Raw genomic sequence first — 18,537 nt, forward strand, 5'->3', positions numbered from 1 at the left:
TAACACTGTATATCCTCCTTGAGAACTCTGGATTTGTAAACATGACGGCAACACTCGAGAGAGGTTACTATGTTTAGTGTTAATGTTGAGATCTTGACAGGCAAGCCTCCAAGTTTCCTGCTATTGATGTCTTTGTTTGTTCATGTGCTTAACTGCTTCTTCATCAATATCATCGTGCTGCATCAACACGCTGGCCATCATGTGCATGTGAACGCTTTGTTAAAAACAAGTAAATGCGTGCTCTAAAGCCTCAGGTGTGCACATACTGTACTGTTGCCTTTTTGCCTTTATCTTGATGACTGCAATGAGCAGATATGATGTTATTTTCCAGAGAATGGCTGTGAAGATTCTCAGTCATCCAGGTCATGGTTATCCAAGGAGGGTTGAATTGAGGGCAACTGGACTTGGTTTTCCAATGGACCACTGGTGCAGTATGGGGGCCCGTTAGATGTATTTGTCCTGAGTGCCCCTGCAGGAGTTGAACAAACTGAAAACACTGTTAGTTCAACAACATTGCTAGATAGGCAAGATAAACAGATTTTCAAGGACCTCCAGGAGAAAAGTCATCAGAGGCTGAAAGTAAAATCCAGCAAAGCAACAATGAATGCAGAGCTTTGGTGATTAAATCTGTTTGTGTGCTGTTGTCTAAATATCAATCGTAGAATGTTTGAATTTAGAAATCAAGTAAAATGCTGGACTACCACCTCAAGAGAAATTCATGACTGGTATTTGGTCAACAATTTCTTTGACATTGGGTGTGTTTACATGATGAGCAGCACAACAGAACATCCATAGATCAGATGAAACTGTCAGTTCCACCTTAATTTTTCAACACACTGTCATTTATTATGAGACGAGATGATTAAGTCCGATGTCGATTTGAAAAATATACAATCTCAGCTTCCATAGTGCACTCCATTATGCTAGTCGCACAGTAAATACAACATCAATTTCACCATGTTGTGAATCCTGACATTAACTGGGGACGACCCGGCACCTGCACTGCATCAGCTGAGAGATGAGGATGATGAGGATTTTAATGAATGGTGGAGAGGATCTGCAGCTGTCTTTTCAAAGGTGCTCTGCCACAGTTTCTAATGTGCGGTGATTGTTGTTTGATTGTGTTAAAAATAGAATCATTCAATAATTGTGAATTTCAAATGGATACATGCAGCACGGCTGCTGTAATCACTGAGCCAGACGCCTGTTGCCAACTCATTCATAGTAAAAAGAAAATATATTGTTACAGCCATATTCATGTTAATGCAATGGGTTAAAACAAAACACAGAAGAAATCCACCACGCAGGCTTTAAAACTGAAATTTGTTTAAATTATGAAACAACCACCAATCCTTTACAACTGAAGAGTCCCAAACAGCCAAATCCATTCATAACATCACACACAATGTGCAAAATGCATATATCTGTCTCTAAAAAAAGGGTAAATGACTTTATAACAGTACTGTAGCATCTGTTTAGTGATTCCACCAAATGATATTTGTTGTTGGATGGGGCTGAAATGGCGAGAATAACCCAAAAAACATGATGTTATCCAAACTCAACATTTACACACACATGTAGCAGGTACAATTTTTTGGCTAAATTTTGGTCAGTCAGCTAGCTGCACATTTTATTATTACCTTGTTTCTTTTCCACTGGAGTGACATTTGAATGCCATATCTTCCTTTAGCAAATTGTTAAGCTTCTGAACTAATATCATAATTTTTGAATGATTTCTGTCTGCCTTAGTTTTGGTTTCGTTGCTGTTTCATCCTCTTTCCACATATGGTGCAGAAGATTGTTTTGAAGCCTGCTGTTTTTTACACATAAAAACTGAAACGTTTTGCAGTTGATTTCAATGTGTGAAACTACAAAAATGGTTTGAACAAGCTTTTACATTTTTTTGCCAGAAAAACAGCAAGCTGCTGGTGTGATTGCCTGGGAGTGGAAGCAATATTGCCCTTTGCAAATTTAGGCAAAGATGTTCAAAATGTTTGTCTAATTTGCTTTTAGACTGAGACTTAATGACATCAATTCATAAATGTATAAAGACAAGAGGAAAAAGGACAGACTGTGGAGGAAAACAACTAAAACAAGCAGAGTTATGGTGCTAGCTGGCTAACAGCTAATGTCTGTACACTCTGTATATCGACTGTTTAGGGAGAATAAACAGCCAGTCAAAGCAAAAATTCACTTTACATTCTGTCTGAACTCACCGTTACATGACTCAACCACACAGGTGTCAAAAAATTATTTTTAGTAAGGGTTGTTTTCCATTTCAATTTTTAATGTTGCCCTACCTGATTTGTACTGGTTTCTGGGACACCTTGGTACATCTGTCTCTCAACATGCAGCTTCAGATCTCTACCTACACAACATTATATCTACAGGTGTTACTCTGTAAGTTCTTTTTCCTCACCTTTGCCTTTATGATGCAGGCTAGTATGGCTAAATGAAGCTCAGCTGTTCACAGGCAACAGTGTCACCACTAATGAGACACACTTTGGCCTGATGTAGACTTCAAACCTGAGCTACTCAGTCTCCTGTTCCCTCATTTCACTCACACAAAGTTGTACTTGTGAGGACATTTTGTTGACGTTCGTTACCTTGAGGGACCTTGACTCTAGCTAACCTAAAAAAAGCAGCTATAATTGCATAAGCAATTTTCAGCAAAGTGAGTTCTGTAGTCAATTGTTTGAAATGTCAAATTAGCAAATGTCAATAACCTGCATGTTCTCATCTAAAATCATAATTATATCAACATTCTTTTATTATAAATCTAAGAACGCAAGCCAAATACCTAAAATTTGGAATTGTTAGGACGTTGAGGATGTTTTTTCACCATTCTGTGTTCCCATTTCCTTTTATTCTCAATGATTTTTAACACAAACACAGGATTCTCCCATGTAACTATCTTAAAGGTTTATGTTATTAGCACAAGTTTTTAATTATATCAACTTTGTTTCAGAATAAACATAATTTCCTCTGTCAGTTTGGTCTAAACACAATACCCATAAGCCTTGGCCGCCATTGTTATGAATAAGCATGAATTAGAGCTGTAGAAAACTCAAAATGCATCATCAAAATTATCCTAGTTGTTTTGATAGCGTGACATTTAAAAAGGAAAGAAAAGACAAATTTCATAGAACTCATTGTACATTATTGTCATTTTGGACTGTTTATGCAATATTAAGTAGCTCCACTGAAACCAGCCACAGCAAGGTAAATGGAGTAAGCTTAATAACTGGGGTAAATTTCTGTTACTGTTTGGTTTTTCAAATGGAAAGTTTTAATGCTTAGAGCACCATGGACAAAAACTATTTTTGCCTTCATTATATGGGACAGATCATTACCACATAAAACACAACGATTTGCACTGTTAGGTATCACTTGAGAAAGTGATTAATTTTTTGTTTGTTTTGTGATTTGGTTCTACCCTTCACGGGCCATTAAAGATTGTTTTTGGAAAACTGCTATCAGAAAAAGGGGCATTCTGGCATGTCTGACAAACATCCAAAACCTTGTTTTCCACACTTCCAACAGCACAATTATAATGTGGAGACAGGTCTGACAATGTAACGTGTGGTACGTGATAAACTCATGAAGGACTGAAGAAAGTTTGTAAAACAAACAAACAAACAAAAAACTCTGCATTTCACAAACACTGTAAACTGATGCAGAGGCCTTAAAGTTCGAGTAAGAAGGGTGACAGTACAAGAAGTCCTGTGATCAGTAAGACTAGATGCTAGATTTGTGTTAGGTGACCTTTATACATTCAAAATGATCTATCAGTGTACGTTTGCGCAGCATCTACTGTTAACCATACTGCAAACAAACAAAAAACAAAAAAACAACCCTGATGTTATTTTTAAAATACATCAGTATATAAACAATATTATTATATAAAAACGAGGGCAGGTCAAGCTAGCTGGCTCCCTGTCAGACAGCTTTCCCATCTCCAATGTCTCGTCCCAACATTGTTTTCCATTTTCTTCAGTAGATGCTCTGTGAAGCCAAGGACAACACTGCAGATGGCATCTACATCAGTTTCCGAACCGACGGCAGCATCTTCAACCTACAGCATCAGCTCCCCAAGATGAAGACCCTGGAGCAGCTGGTCCTGGAGCTCCTGTTCCCAGATGACTGCGCCTTGATTGCTCATATAGAGGAGGCATTACAATGCATAGTCAACTGCTTTGCAAAGGCAGGAAAGGCCCCTGGCCTTACAATCAGCCTGAAGAAGACAGACGTGATGTACCAGTCTCCACTTGGTGTACCCTATAGCCGCATAAAAAACGAAGGCACCAAGCTCAACGCAGTGGAGCACTTCACAAACCTGGGCAGTGTCATGTCAAACGAGGACAAAACCAGCAAAGACCTAGACAACTGCTTAGGAGTGTGGCAAGACCACTCTCTGCGTCTCTCCACGAGCAGAGACATGGGTCTTGTACAGGAAATAGGTGCATCTACTAGAGTGTTTCCATCAACAATGCCTACGCACCATCCTCAACATCAAGTAGCGGGGGTACATCTACAATGAGGAGGTGCTAGAGAAAGCACATCTACCAAGCATCAAAGCCATGTTACTGAAACACCAGCTGTGATGGGCGGAGCATGTCGCAAGGATGGAGAGCTTGTGGCTGCCAAAGGCTGTCTTCTTTGGTGAACTCCGGGATGGAAAGAGCAATCGAAGGGCCCCCAGAAAGCGCTTCAAAGACCATCTCAAGCAGCTGCTATTATGAGCTTGCATCCATCATCACTCATGGCACCAAGAGGCAAGAGATAGAAAAGGCTGGCAACACTGCATCAACACAATCAGCCTGAAGTTTGAAGCTGAGCAGCTGCTGAGGACAAAAGAAAAAGATGGAAAGAGTGTGCTGCCCTTCAGGCACCACCAGCCCAGGGCTTTACCCATCCCAAGTGTGGACAGGTCTGGGCTCCACAGCCTATAAAATAGATGGACCGTCCTCCCCTGATCCTTGCAAGTGAGGAACAAGCCAATATATATCATTGTATAGACAACATTCTTATCTAAAAACGTATATGAAAAACAGTTACATAGTATGATGGTATAGGTCAAATATACCTGGAGTACAGTCACCTCCCACCAAAAAAAATTATGGCTTACTACTTTGTCATTTTTAAAATAGGGTCTTTCCATATTTGAAAAGTTTGTTTGTTTTCTACCCATAACCCATATCATGGAAAAAGCTATTTTGTGCACTGTTGGAGTATGTCACTTTCTTATAGTGATAGGTTCCCTGTCACTATTTGTTTGATCCTTTATCTAAATATTTAACTCAGTAGATTTCCGGCTGTAAACACTAGGAGTAAAAAGCCACTAAAGGATGTGAAATATACTTTTTTTCTCCCCCAAAACTTTCTGTGTACTCTTCTGCAATGCCGGTGCAAAAAAAAACAAACTACTATCTTTCTTTTTTAAAACTCTATTTGAAAAGAAAAAAATTGAGTTTTTTCCTTTTCTTCCTCACAAAAAATATTAAAATACAACAAAACAGTAAAAAAAATTGGAAATTGAAACACAAAAATGATTACATTATTGGATTAGTCAAACACACATGTTTTCTAAACACAGCTGTATGGAATTTGGTCGACACTTTATTTCCCCTTAATCAATAAGCAAGAGTTGATATGTGTTTCTGATAGAGTCTGATAATGGTGTCTGGCACTTCTTATCATTTCTGCTTCTTCTCTCACTGTTTCACAGAAATCTGACTCACATCTCATTGACAGAATAGTTTCTGCTGCTCCTAGAAGCCTATTGTGGTTGATATTGGAGTCATCTGTTATTCTAACATACATGTATTCAAAGGCTTCATGCAGCGATGGTCTAAACATCACATCACACAATAACCCACAGAGTTTGTTATATTCTTTATCCAATGATTTCTGCATATGAGTGCGGTTTATAGCCTTTGCTTTTTATACTGCAAATAATCTTTTTGAGACATGCACAGATAAACTTGTCAAACACATACATGTTTTCTAAACACAGTTGTATGGAATTTGGTCAACACTTTTTTTCCCCCCTTGATCAATAAGCAAGTGTTGATATGTGTTTCTGATAATGTCTGATAATGGTGTCTGGCACTTCTTATCATTTCTGCTTCTTCTCTCACTGTTTCACAGAAATCTGACTCACATCTCATTGACAGAATAGTTTCTGCTGCTCCTAGAAGCCTATTGTGGTTGATATTGGAGTCATCTGTTATTCTAACATATATGTATACTAAAGCTTCACACAGCAATGGTCTAAAGCGATCAGATCACACAATAACCCACAGAGATTGTTATATTCTTCATGCAATGATTTCTGCATATGAGTGTGGTTTATAGCCTCTGTTTTTTATACTGCAAATAATCTTGGTTAGACATGCACAGATAAAACTTGCAATGATATCTACGACATCTTCTGTAATTTGTGAGGGTTATTGTTCTCTTACTATAGCAGGCTCAGGGGTGGCGAGGGTGTGAAGATGTATGCACTGATATGTGTATATATCTTATAGGTTTATGTTATTAGCGCCAGTTTTTAATTATTTCAGTTTTGTTTCAGTATAATCATGATTTCCTCGGTCGGTTTAGTCTAAACACTACAATACCCATGAGCCTTGGCTGCTGTTGTTATGGATAAGCATGAATTAATTAATTAATGAATCCAAAACTATCTGTGTTGATAGTTACATGTGTCATAAAATGTTTTAATAGCGTGACATTTACAAAAAAAAGACAAATTTCAAGACTCATTGTACATTATTGTCATTTTGGACTGTTAATGTAGTATTAAGTAGCTCCCCTGAAACTGGCCACAGCTAGGTAAATGGAATAAACTTATTAACTGGGGTAGTTTTCTGTTACTGTTGAGTTTTTCAAATGGAAAGTTTTAATGCTTAGAGCACCATGGACAAAAACTATTTTTTCCTTCATTGTACTGGACAGATCCTCACCACATAAAACACACTGATTTGCACTGTTAGATATCACTTGGAAAAGTGATAAACATTTTTATGTTGTGTGATTTTGTTCTACCCTTCACAGGCCATTAAAGATTGTTTTTGGAAAACTGCTATCAGAAAAGGGGCATTCTGGCATGTCTGACAATCATCCAAAACCTCTTTTCCACACTTGGAACAGCACAATTATAATGTGGAAACATGTCTGACAATGTAAGATGAGGTATATGATGAACTCAAAGAAGGACTAAGGAAAGTTTGTTAACCCCCCCCCCCCCCCCCCCCCAAAAAAAAAAAACAAAAACAAAACCCTCTCTCCATTCTTAACTTACAGTTTGAGCAATACTTGAATATAAATGTTTCCTGGAACACTTCTTATCAGGACAAACCAAATGTAAACTGCATTTCACAAACACTGTAAACTGATGCAGAGGCCTTAAACAAAGTAAGAGTAAGAATCAGTACACGAAATCCTGTGAACAGTAAGACTAGATTTGTATTGGGTGAGCTATTTATTTATAAAAACATATTATATGTAAAAAGGTGACATAGTATGATGGTATATGTCAAACCAACCTGGACTATAGTCACCTCCCACCTAAAAAAATTATGGCATAGTACTTTGTCATTTTTAAAATGGAGATTTTCCATATTTGAAAATTTTGTTTTCTACCCATAACCCATATCATGGAAAAAGCTATTTTGTGCACTGTTGGAGTATGTCACTTTCTTACAGTGATAGGTTCTCTGTTATTATTTGTTTTACCTTTTATCTAAATATTTAACTCAGTAGATTTCATTCTGTAAACATTAGGAATAAAAAGTCACTAAAGGATGTGTAATACACTTTTTTTTTAATTCCCCGAATCTTTCTTTGTACTCTTCTGCAAAAAAACCCAACTATCTTTCTTTTTCAAAAACTCTATTTTAAAGGAAAAAACTAACTTTTTTCCTTTTCCTCCTCACAAAAAATGCATTAAAATTCAACAAAAGAGTAAAATTGAAATGAAAACAGATAAAAACTTGCAATGATATCTACGACATGTTCTTTAATTAGTGAGGGTGATTGTTCTCTTACTATAGCAGGCTCAGGGGTGGCGGGGGCGTGAGGATGTATGCACTGATATGTGTATATATCTTATAGGTTTATGTTATCAGCTCCAGTTTTTAATTATCTCAACTTTATTTCAGAATAATCATGATTTTCTCTGTCAGTTTGGTTTAAACACTACAATACCCATGAGCCTTGGCTGCCGTTGTTATGGATAAGCATGAATTAGAGCTGTAGCAAATTCAAAATGCATCCAAAACTATCTGTGTTGATGAGACATCCTATACATTTGTCAGAATATGTTTTGATAGAGTGACATTTTTTAAAAAAGGACTAATTTAATAGAAGTCATTGTACATTATTTTCATTTTGGACTGTTTATGCAGTATTAAGTAGCTCCCCTGAAACTGGCCACAGCTAGGTAAATGGAATAAACTTATTAACTGGGGTAGTTTTCTGTTACTGTTGAGTTTTTCAAATGGAAAGTTTTAATGCTTAGAGCACCATGGACAAAAACTATTTTTTCCTTCATTGTACTGGACAGATCATTACCACATAAAACACAACGATTTGCACTGTTAGATATCACTTGGAAAAGTGATAAATATTTTTATGTTTTATGATTTGGTTCTACCCTTCACGGGCCATTAAAGATTGTTTTTGGAAAATTGCTATCAGAAAAGGGGCATTCTGGCATGTCTGACAATCATCCAAAACCTCTTTTCCACACTTCCAACAGCACAATTATAATGTGGAGACAGGTCTGACAATGTAACGTGAGGTACGTGATGAACTGAAATAAGGACTGAAGAAAGTTTTCTAAAAAACAAACAAAAAACAAACCTCTATCCATTCCTGCCTTACAGTATGGACAATGCTTGAATATAGGTGTTTTCTGAAACACTTCTTATCAGGACAAACCCAATGTAAACTGCATTTCACAAACACTGTAAACTGATGCAGAAGCCTTAAAGTTAGAGAAAGAAGGGTGACAGTACAAGAAATCCTTTGAAACATGAGATGCTGGACTCATATAAGGTGATCCTATTGCATTCAAAATGATCTATCAGTGTACGTTTGTGCAGTTTCCACTGTAAATGGTACCTATTTATTTTATCTTTTATTTAAATATTTAACTCAGGAGATTTCAGGCTGTAAATAGTAGGAATAAAAAGCCACTAAAGGATGTGTAATACACTTTTTTTTCTCCCCCAAAACTTTCTGTGAACTCTTCTGCAATGCCGGTGCAAAAGAAAACTAACTTCCATTTTTTAAAACTATATTTTAAAAGAAAAAAAAAAATCACTTTTTTCCTCTTCCTCCTCGAAAAAAAATACAACAAAAGAGTAAAAATGAAATGACAACATATATATAATATATATAATAACAACTCATATTGAAACAAAAGCGAAATGACATGACATCCATAAATAAATCTGGAATTGTTTGGTTGAAAATTGAAACACAAAAATGATTACATCATTGGATTAACCAAGCACTTACATGTTTTCTAAACACAGGTGGGTGAAAGATACACCCTATGGATGCGCTGGCATCATCAGTGATGTTTCCTGGGTTCATTGGATGTTTCAGATCTCACAACATCGTACACCTTCGCCCAGGCGACCCAGCCGTGGTTAATCAGGCCCCAACTTGCGTCCCAGCAGCATTAGTCCATGGATCACCCCTCTTTATCCACAGCCATCTGGAGGCTCTCTTTGCTGCCTCCATTGCAGCCCTGATGGCTGTTCTCTTCAGAGGCCCACTCATAAGCAGCAGAATTTAGTCTCTGTAGAAATAGCGGCCGACAAAGCCTCCACAGCCTACTTGTACTGGGTGGCAGTGTGCTTGCCAACCCTGTTTCCGGCGGCGTTCCTCCAAGAGTCTCTGGTACTTGGCATGCTCCCTTTTGAATGCCTCCTCTATGCAGTCTTCACAGGGCATGGTCGATTCTATCAGGACGATGTCTGGTAGCAAAATGTTACTGCGATCTGTGCTGGAAACTTGAGTTGGGGGGGGGGGGGCAAGGGTGCCTCCTGTTTGTTATGGCTAAGGAGATACTCTCGGCCACTGTCTTCAGCACTTAGACATGACGCCAGCGGTAGCAACCATACCCAAGGGCCTTCGGACAGCTGCTCAGATGTGTTCGAGTGTGTGTGCCTCTCCCAGGGCAGAGAGAGCAAGACAATGTGTCAGCTTTGCCCCAGAGCTGGAGGTTTGCCGGACTGGGTAAGATGTCATAAATGGCATGGATCATAGCTGTATGGAATTTTGCCAACACTTCTTTTTGTTCAATCAATAAGCCAGAGTTGACATGCGTTTCCAATAATGCCACTTCTTATCATTTCTGCTTCTTCTCTCACTGTTTCACAGAAATCTGAGTCACATCTCAGTTGACAGAATAGTTTCTGCTGCTCCTAGAAGCTTATTGTGGTTGATATTGGAGTCATCTGTTATTCTATCATACATGTATTCTAAGACTTCATGCAGCGATGGTCTAAACATCACATCACACAATAACCCACAGAGATTGTTATATTCTTCATCCAATGATTTCTGCAGACATGAGTGCGGTTTATAGCTGTCACTTGGTACCGAACATGTGTAACAGCCTCTGCATTTGTATGCCAAATAATCTTGTTAAGATGTGCACAGATAAAACTTGTAATGATATCTACGACATCTTCTGTAATTTGTGGGGATGATTGTTCTCTTACTATGGCAGGCTCAGGGGTGGCGGGGGTGTGAGGATGTATGCACAGATATATGGGGTCTCCTCCTGCCTCTCACTAATGACGTGCTCTGGTTGTGGTAGTGGGTATGGATGAGGAACAATGGCGTTTTCTTTTTCTTCTTCTTCATAGTCTTCGTAAAAGAAATGTTTGGAGTTGTTTCATCGATGTAGAAACAGCATTCTATAAAATCCTCACCAGAAAACAGATGAGGATTTCTTAACACAATTACACACAAGATCATGAAACCACATTTTGTAAAGCGTAAGTTTCTATATTACTCCATAAAACTACAGGTATCCATCATATATACATAATAGGACACTGTTGTCTGTGTGTCTGAGGATTTTCACTCAACATACACTGTGAAAGGAAAACACCCAAGCTTGCACACTGCCCACAATATCAGACAGAAGAAGATATTTTCTATCCATCTCCTTAAACTCTTTTGTGTCTTTTAGAGTGACTAGGTATGAAGCCATGTCATTACCCCATCCATATCCTCACATTCCCTGATTTTTTTTCTATTTCAAAAAATATTTTCAGAGAGGTCCAGCTACATAAGGTCTGCACAAACAAAAGTCACAGAAACACTCGGTCATAGTCTTCTACAAACTCCACCACCTGCACACAGTTTCACTATCCCTGGATAATATTTAGACAAACACTAGACATACCTTAACACCCCATATAGACACACAGGTCAGTCTCTAAAAACTTAACTCAGACACACTGAGGACAATCTCCTAGGTTTCATTATTAAAACTGGGTGGAAACAATTAGAGTTTACATTCTGCATTACAGAACCAATCCAAAGTCTTTAGAGTGGCCCTTCATATTGGGGCAGTGACATGCAGTTCACTATGGAGGAGAATGGGGGGAAAGCATCATTTCTGGTAAGGGCTGTAGGTTTGTTAGCGGCCATTCTTGCCACCGTTCAAGCAACTACTGTGCATTTAGAAATCCCCAGACTTCGATAGGCGGAGATCTCTGATTGTCTGGTATTGCGAGTCTACACCTCATAGTCTGGGAAGGGGGTTGAAATCCCTGGAGCTCCTCCTCAAGGACTGCCTAGTACACTGTGTCTCACCAGCTGATGCTGTCTGTAGCTGCAGCAGAATTTAGCCAATGTCCTCCTCTTTACTCAATGTTTCTCACCACCAGAACAAAAACTTTTTAGGACGCTGTCCATACAAATGTTGAGCTGTGAAGTAAAACAAATTTGCCATCTTAACATGTTTTCTTACCATATCGCTGTAGAGCGTCAGACTCCCAGGAGAGCATCATTGGTTATCTGTTCCTTGGACATTTCTAGACAGGAAGGTGTGCTGGAGCAGGTTGGTCATGTGATGGAGCCTCACCAATCACCAAATGCATCAGTTATTTACCTCAGGGCCATCAGAGAGAGAGGACGTGAAAGAGAAGTGTCTGTTTCTCTGATTTCATTTATTCATTCTTTTCTTTTCCTCAGGTCCACTTTCACCTGTCTTTCCATGTCATTACACACCTGTAAGCCTTAAATCTTGTGCAACACTGCATGGCGAAATCTCATCGTGTCATGGAAATATTTCATTCACTTCATTCATGTTTTTAAAATTATGTGTATTTAACTTTTTTTTGCAAAACTAAACGCCTTCTCTCATGCTTTTCCTCCTCCATGTTTATAGATTACACTTATAGTGATCATTTTTTTTCAAATCATGTTCTTATAATTTTTTAACCCATCTATTTTTTTTTTAAATCATGTTTCCTAAATTAAATGTCTCCTCTTGTGCTTTTTCTCTTCTACGTTTCTAGTTTACACTTGTAGATAGTGTACATTCATAAACTTTGTTGGGAATGGTCTTACAACTTTTCCCCTCAACTTTTTATTTTTTCTCCTCATATTTCCAAACTTAAACGTCTTCTCTTGTGCTTTTACACATACAGACAGATTTTCAATCAGCCACCTTGAAAAACAGATCACCTTTGAGTAGAAGTTCACCCTCTGTTGTCTCAGTACGAAAATGATGACTACTAGCAAGTCCTGCGCCTCTTGTGCTTTCCTGATGCTACTGGCAGACTCCCATGAGTCTTGCTTCTGCTGCCTCGGCTGGCGGCACCAGGCAGAGGCTGAGTCCTGCCTCCCGGAGGAGCCCGAGAGTTGGTGGAAATTCACAGAGTCCGTGCGGTCCCTCCACACCAACCCAGTGCTGGCAGAGGGGATTGTAGCGGCTCAATCCAAACCATGGAACAATTATGATGAGGAGGACGACTGCTGCATCTATGAAGAGGAAGAACCTGCTTCGCTCTTCTGCAATGACAACCCACTAGCAGCCCACCGCTACCCTCTGGACGACCTGCCTGGCCTGTTCACCTCAGCTGCCAAGAGGATGGGGACAGAGTGATGGCCAACCTATTTGACTGCGGCAATGCTGGTGCCGCCCAGGCAGTGGCATACAGGGACCCTACAGCCGAGCCAGCACTTTCCCTACCTCAGTCTGCACGTAGACTCCCACGCCATGACTGCATGCCTGTCAGAGGAGTGTGTATAGGGGCTACTGCTACTGCCTTTGTGCTGGTGGGGAGCATCATGTCGCCACTCGGGATGATGTCAGCAGCCCAGGGTCCCTCAACGTGGGAGCAGAGGATGTCCACAGGGGGACCGCTACAGGAAGAGTGGAGCATCTCCCTGTGCATAGCCACAGAGCTCTGCCAATGGTTCAGACAACTGGACGCCAACTGTTTGCGAACAAGGAGAACATCCAGTGTCCCCTCTGGTTCTCCCTGAAGACAACCGACCTGGGGGGGCCTTGTCTGGAGCAGACTGGAACCTTGTTTATACACATGTGAAACACTGTGGTGCAGGCCTCCATAGAAAGCACGTGAGCTATGAGCATTCACGGAGGTGTTTACGCTCAATGTGTTGTTCGTTGTAGTATTCTACGAAACACCAGGGGGTGTACAAACAAAATATTCTGTGAATAAATAAGATGTCAATGAGTGTTACTGGAAGAATGTCATTATTCAACATGGCATGATGAGGAAGAATTTATCTGCTTATGGCTATTAAAACTACAAAGGTGACACAAGAGGAGATGGTCTGTCTGTCCCTTATATGCATTGCTGTATTGTGAGTCGGATGTGTGCTATCGATGAGGAAATGCACTTCAGCTACTTCTGCATGTCCATGGGCAGCATGTAACTAGTTACGAAAATTCAGAGGTGCATGACCAAGTGCTGCAACAACTTGCGGAGTGTTCACGCTCAACGTGGAAGACATGACGACATTGGGTCATTGCGTTGAGCATAAACCTAACTTAAGGTGTTGGTAAGTACCCAGCTTGTTTTCTGGTTTTTTGCAATGTGGTGTGAGACCCTCAGGTAGGCGGTGCTCGACCACTGGACTGCTGCTATTTTTTGGGCTACATCCACACTAATACGTTTTCATTTCGAAACAAAAACAATCTCCGTCCACACAAGCGTTTTAGCACTGTTCCGGCATTAATCTCCGTCCTTACTAACACGCCTGAAAACGCATATCAAATGACCATTCACGCACACATGGGCGGAGCTGGGAGTACATCTCATCCCTAATAGCCTTTGCCTTTGGTGATAACCTATAGCGAAGCCCGTTAGAGGGTGGAGCACGTATGAAATAGAAATAGTAGTTACCTGGATGTAACTCCAGTTCTGTGAGTACGTGTGCAGCCCTCTAACTACAAGCCCAGCTGACCTCAGTTGTTTGTTGCTGAGTTTCAAAGAGAGACAAGCAGCACAGATGCTGGGGTCTCAAAGTGGGAGGATGCTGTGCGGTTGCAATCTCCTGATTGGTCGGTGAGTGCAAAGATCTTTCTCAGGTGTTGAGGCAGAGCCTTGAAGGGGTAACCCAATAACGAAGCCCGTCAGAGGGCTCCACATGTACTCATAGAACTGGAGTTACATCCAAGTAACTACTATTTCACTCAACCCGTTGATTCTCCCTAGACCCTATTTTGTGGTCATAAAGCCCATTTACACCTAGAATAAAACTAAAGCTGTGTCTGTGAGTCTGTGTGTAGGAGAAGCGTTTTTAAAATTCTTTATTCTCCACAACTTTACACCATTGATTGCCTTTATTCTCCCAACTAGAGTTCTATTTTACACTTGTAGTGTTCATTTGTGGTTTGTTTTCCTCCATCCTCTATTTTTAATGGCCTATAGTAGCCTATAAATGGTTTTTTCTCCCCACCACTCTGCCTGAGCCGACACCGGTCTAGCTGTTGTTTAACCTTAATTAATTAATTAATTAATACATATCATGAGAAATCCGCTCACTCACATACTTACTGAGGAGTGAAGACCTGTGAGTGTGCCGCACCCAATGAGGAGGAGGCGGAAGGTGAGGGGGGAAAAGGGTCAAAGGGGGGGGATAAAGGTCAAAGGTCAAAGTCGTAAAACTGTTAAACAAAGCTTTGACAAAAGCTTGTCTTTATTACTCTCTGCTGTCAGTTGGGTTCAGGATAAGAAATGAGTGTGAGCTTTAACTGTCTGTAATTTGACCAAGGCTTTGTTATTAAGAGCAGCACCCAGTGACATCTGCAACTGCCAGATCTCCAGATAAATTGATCTCATAGCAACCGGATTGCCATGGCAACCGGGATACAGATGCCATGCTGAGGTAATATGCAGAGTGACTGGCTGCCAGACTGACAAGAAAAAAAAAAGATAACTGAATGATTCATCTAGTTTCCATCCGTAAATTATTGTCTGCATCATTGGCCTCCTGCTGCTTCTTCTTACTCTAATTACATTTTACCTTTTATCCAAAGCAACCTCCTTTCACCATGATTAATGTGCCCTCTTCGTCATGGATCAGCAATGCTTATAAAGTTGTTTGGCTGCTAGATGTAACTTTATTCTTACATTTTTATTGTTAATATACTTCAAACAAAAATAATTAGGTAAAAAGATAGATGCGGCTTTAGGGCTTTCAATACACTTCTAGGTGAATGTGCACATGTATTTGCACTAAAAACTAAATATTACATAAAGATTGCCTGTATATGTCATCAGTCACTAATAACAGAGTTAATTACTCCCATTTTGCATGCACAGTATAATGAAGAAATAAGTAAAATATAACAGAAATTCAGTTTCAATTGTGGTTACTTGTAATTGATGCAAAATAGTCAAACCACTCAATACATCTTCCGCATTATTGTTATTTATTTACTTCTTACAGTGACAGTAGTCACCTTTTGAGAAACAGTAATACTGTAAAAGGTACAATTAAGCCATTGTATGTTTCACCTCACTACTTAAAAAAACCCCAATATGGAACATTTTACCTTGACCTTGTTTTATTTATTTATAATAATGTAGATTATATTGTCTCTATGTGTTATTAATCTTTTAAGTTTATTAGAATTAATTTCAACACCATGTGCTGTTTAAATAACCATAGAAATACTAACAACCTTTGATTTACATTGTTAATACAGTAGAATTATGGATAACCATGGTGAAGTGTTGATGTAAACTATGAAAGAAAAAAAACCTCAGCTTTCATTTTGTTTTGGGTTTTGGGTTTTTTTTATAATGATGCAACCCAAAGCTTAATTGCCTTTATTTATTTCTGCGATCACCTATGAATATTCTGCACAAATCATATAATTTTCTCTTAGATGTGCAAGGATGCAAATACCAATAATAAAAAAAAATCAATATAAATTTCAGATAACAGTCACAACCTGAAAACTGTACCTTCTACACATAGTAGTTTACCACATTTGTAAACTTATATCAAAGTCACAAAACTTACTGTAATCTCTGGGCGACTCTCCAGAGGAAATGACTATTCATTGTTCCTGTGTTTCTTTCCATCATATTGTTATTGCTCATGCTGTGTGTGCAGCATAACACTCTCCAGTCTTTCCCATTTATTATTAATATATGTTGTTTTCACAAGGTACAGTATATTGTCTGCACATTTCTATGTGACACTTTACTCTCAGGATCTAATATCCCTGCCTCTCGAGGCTCCGACTTGATTCTATTAAAATTCTGTCCTGTTCAGTGCAGGTACAGGTGTGTTGTCCTGATGGGATCTATAGAAGCCTCTATAATGATGTGTGTTTTATCAACATCTTCTTGAGTCTGTATAACCTGCAAAAAAAAAGCCTCCTGCATATTTATTCTTCTTTGTGAAAAAGGTGAACCTGTCTCTGATAACCTAAATCATGTCTTCAGTTTTGCACCAAATCAAAAACTAACGTTATAAAACTGTTAAGTTACCCCGTGGGTTGCTGAGGTCAGGGTGTCTAAAATTGTAAAGTGTGTCATAGAGTGACTCTCCACACTGTTACACTGTCCCATGGTTACAAACCTTGTTTTCTACATCATATGACTTCAAGGGCTTGCGGCTAAATGGAAGGTCATGAGATTGGCTTGATGAAGAGATATCATTTCAACAAGGAAGTTTATGTCCTTCCAAGAAGTACCTTTTCACAAATAGCATAACTGCACACACCACTAGATTTCTTTTTTTACTCGCACCAGATCAATACTCAGGGCATTGGGTCAGAGCGGTGGGGGGTGCTGTTTTCTGTTGCACCAAAATGTGACTGCTATAGGCTTCTTGTGGTCTGTAGGTAATCTGGCATGCAGGGGGTGGAGTCATGGGGGCGGAGTTGAGCAACAACAACAACAACAACGACAACAACAGCAACAACAACAACAACAACAACAACAAAACAAAATAAAGATTAGCAGATTATGCACATACTTAATCCAAAATGCAACCTATGAGACACAATAAATGAAAATAAATGACAACAATCCAACACTTTCACTGGTAAACCTCTACAGTATTATGATAATAAAATATATTTTTATAAAGAAATTCTTTCTGTGGTAGATAAGTTTACTACTAGTGGTGATTTAAAGCTACACTCATTGATTTTTTGGGGCAGCATCTATAAACACAACACAGATCTATTACCACTTGTTATGGCAAACACGTTGCATAAGCAAACAATTGCTTATTTACACATCCAGCAGACACAGAGCAACATTACTATTCATTTAGAGATGTGCAAAACTGCAGAGTTAGGCGATAATTACCCATGTTCGTCACTACGAATGACCAATTTCACATTACACATTAGTCATAGGCCCGTTGCTTATATAAAAATGCTGACAAGTGCAGCTTTAAATGCAAATAGCGTTATGTAAACATCCAATTTGGGAGCATAGGATGCAATGGGACCTTGAATCATAAGATGATACATTCTGGGAGTCTAAAGGAGAAACCCATCTGTGGCTGGAACATCTTATCTAAGGCATTTTGTTATAATTGATATTTTATTTTATCTTGATATTACGTACCAGTCTGGCCCTCTGTGGAATTTCTCAGCATGCTACAAGAAGGATTATGAGTTGAGAATGTTGTTATTCAACAGTTAATAACTATTTAACCAGAAAATGCCTCAGTGAGAATTTTTTCTTATGCTGGTTTGTTCCAAATCATATCACATTTCATAATATTGGAGCTGCTCACAGCTGAACAAAATTACATAAAGTTGTTGATTGACAATGATAGCAAAAACATCAAAAATGGTTATGGGACAGTGAGACATCTTGACTTTAAAGGGGAATAGTGAAAGAGGTACTCAAATCCTTTAATATGTAAAAGTACTAATAACATAGACAGCAGAAAAACTCTATTACAAGTGAAAGCCTTAAAACTACTATTTAACTTAATTACTTAATAAATGTAATGACGTATAAGTAGGTAAAATGTGCTCAAATCTTATTGTTG

The sequence above is a fragment of the Thunnus maccoyii genome, chromosome 17 (genome assembly GCF_910596095.1).
Source record: "Thunnus maccoyii chromosome 17, fThuMac1.1, whole genome shotgun sequence".
Taxonomy (NCBI): Eukaryota; Metazoa; Chordata; class Actinopteri; order Scombriformes; family Scombridae; genus Thunnus; species Thunnus maccoyii.